Source organism: Anarrhichthys ocellatus, unplaced genomic scaffold, assembly GCF_004355925.1.
Source record: "Anarrhichthys ocellatus isolate YVR2014 unplaced genomic scaffold, GSC_Weel_1.0 scaffold4871, whole genome shotgun sequence".
Classification (NCBI taxonomy): domain Eukaryota; kingdom Metazoa; phylum Chordata; class Actinopteri; order Perciformes; family Anarhichadidae; genus Anarrhichthys; species Anarrhichthys ocellatus.
The window spans coordinates 1,657-1,894 of NW_022284845.1; positions in this window are offsets into that span (position 1 = coordinate 1,657).

Here is a 238-nt window from a genome sequence, read left to right on the forward strand (position 1 = left end):
ATATATATCTATATATATATATATATATATATATATATATATATTCCTTTATTCTCATCTACACTATATAGCTCAGTGTATTTAGCCATGCATTGTCTTTATTGTAAAGTCATTCATTTGTTTTTTTTGTAAATCTATTTTGCTTTTCAATATGCAGTTTTATGATATTTACAACAAGAGACGTCAACCTCATTTCATGTAATAAGCAACTCGTTTGGGCTTCAAAACCCACAGAAAT